The sequence below is a fragment of the Jaculus jaculus genome, chromosome 4, assembly GCF_020740685.1.
Source record: "Jaculus jaculus isolate mJacJac1 chromosome 4, mJacJac1.mat.Y.cur, whole genome shotgun sequence".
NCBI classification, from domain to species: Eukaryota; Metazoa; Chordata; class Mammalia; order Rodentia; family Dipodidae; genus Jaculus; species Jaculus jaculus.
The window spans coordinates 53,635,493-53,638,215 of NC_059105.1; positions in this window are offsets into that span (position 1 = coordinate 53,635,493).

Genomic DNA, 2,723 nt, shown 5'->3' on the forward strand with positions numbered 1-2,723 from the left:
CTCTCTCTCTCCCTCTCTCTCTCTCTCTCTCTCAATCTCTCTCTCTCTCTCTCTCTCTCTCTCTCTCTCTCTGTGTGTGTGTGTGTGTGTGTGTGTGTGTGTGTGTGTGTGTGTCTTCTTTCGGTCCCTCAGAGGACTTTTATCTGTGAAAAGTTCTTGTACTTTGCTTAATTTTAGATTTAGGTTTTATTTTTTCTGCCTAACCAAAAAAAAAAAAAAAAAAAAAAAAAAAGATAATAAAAGCACCTTTGAGGTAGTAGTCAAAATTGAGTCTCACTGGACTGAAAACAAACTGTTGGAAAGATCGTGCTCTTTCTGGAGGTTTTGAGGCATAATCCATATCTGTTCCTTCTCTCTTCAAATTTATATGTCAAATTCAATTGAAATCTCTTTTTGACTCAGCCTCGTCCAGTTAACAATCATGATTACATTATGCTCATCTAAGTGGTCCAGAATAATTTATTTACTTTAAGGCAAGCTGGTTAACAATCTTAATTCCCTCAATAGTCTTTATGCCCTTCTTTGTTATGAAACAATGTCTTTAGCATTCTTGGACATTATTAAATAGATAATTCTGAGGTATAGTTACACTGCCTTCTACAGCTCTTATCTTTCTTTCTAGACAGAACTCCTCTCTGCTACCTCTCATTATAGAGCCTCAAATGGTAGAGAGCTGTTTGTGGCTAGTTCCCTACATGGTGCTCACTGACTTATGGCTCTGTCTTTGCTCAGGCTTTCTCCTCTGGCCTGGAGCCCTTTGGATTTCATTGCTCAGTTTATTTCAATTACCTTTTAAGACAGCTCAAATCTTATCACTTTCAGAAAAACTTCCAAGCATTCTAAGTGCTTGACAAAGTCTCTACCTCTGTGTATCCTTCCATCTTAGCCTTTCACAATGCATAGAGGATATTTGCTTTCCTACCAGTTAACCATACCCTCCTGGGAAGCAGTGACTGCCTTATTCAACTGCATATAGCATAGCATCTAGCATGCACTGAGTGAGCTCTAAGTATATTTTTTTCTTATCCTAACCCAGTTAAAAATAAATAAAACCCCTCAAGAGCTCTAAGCAAATTTACATTTAGAAGAACACTCTGGCAGCTATATATACAGTGTAATTTTATAGAGGTGTGACAAAAGCATCAGAGACCCATAGGCACATCCAAGGTATATTTGGATTTGAGAGACATATAAGATGCTAAATTATTAAAACTTTGAGCTCCTCTTTGTTTCACCTACTACATAAAGAACAGAATTGGAGGAAATAATTGTTGTGGGTTGTGGGAAGCTAACAAAGATGGATGGCCAGCATGGAATCTGGAAGGAATAAAATAAGTCAGAAAAGTAAATGAGGCCGGCCTCGTAGCGCAACGGCAGTGCGTCTGACTCCAGAAAAGCAAATGAATTCATTATCATCATCATCATCATCATCAACAACAACAACAACAAAAACCACTACAAAAACCATTTCAAATAAGTGAGTCCAAATTACAAGGATAGCAGTTTGAAAGGAGAGATCAAGAAGCCAGTACTATTTATATGCAACAGAGCTTTGCTGTTTTCCTAAAGATGTTAGAATAGTGTTTCAGATTTTTTTTTTTTTGTGGACTTTGGGGTACACTCAGAAACTGTATTTTATTGATTTCTGCTTTATAACAAACCATTGACACAATGAGTTTATACAATGGTTTGTTATTTTTTGCAATGCTGTAGGCTGGCTGGCAGTTGTTCTGGTTTGGCCTGGCATACCCAAAGCTGGTTCACATTGGATTGTTTCACTCCTATGACTGGGCCTACAGAAAGCTTGCAATGCTTGGGATTATGGGGCCGCTCTTTTTTTGTCTTCCAAGAGGACAGACAAAGGTGCTCTTCATGGTACTCTCAGGGCTCCCATTAGAACAGGAAGTAGCAGTTAATGTGCACCAGTGTGTCATTAGTAGTCAGTTCCATCGCATTCAGTACATCACATTGGCTTCTAATCCAATGGCCAAAGAATATTAAATGCTCAAGAGTCAGCATTAGAAGGCATTGCATATGGGTTTGGTTATAATATGGTATGATTTCCAGAGGGAAATTGCTGCACAAGTCAGCTAATAGTCTGCTAACTATGACTTATGCTACTCTCATGTTTAAAACATATTTTTGGGTGTGGGGAGATGACTCATCAGGTAAGAACACTTCCTGAACAAGCATGAAGACCTGAGTAGATCAACAACCCTTCCACACCCCATAAAAATTCAGGTATGGCATCACATTCATGTAATCCAAATGCTGAGAGGGGCAGAGATAGGAAGCTTACTGGAGCTCTCTGATTAGCCAGGATAATTGAAGTTCCAGTTTTATTAGGAAACTCTGTCTCAGGGAAAGCTAAGGCAGACAGCCATAGAGGAGGACACTAAATACCTTCATTTGGCCTCCCCACTTTATGCACACAAAGCACATGCATCCCCTCCACACATACATACAATACACACACACATACCATATGCTATACCACAAAAAAATAAAGGCCAAACACATTTTACCCCTATTTAGATCACAAAAAGTCCCATTCATTAGTGCTATCCAGCTTAAAATTCAGTTCACAGTTATATCTTTGGAAACTCCTTGGATACATCTTTTTTTTTTTTTATTAGTTTTCTATTCAGCAAATACAGGCAGTTTGGTACATTATTAGGCTCATCCGTGACCTACCCCCCTCGCCACTTGCCCCTCCTTGTTGA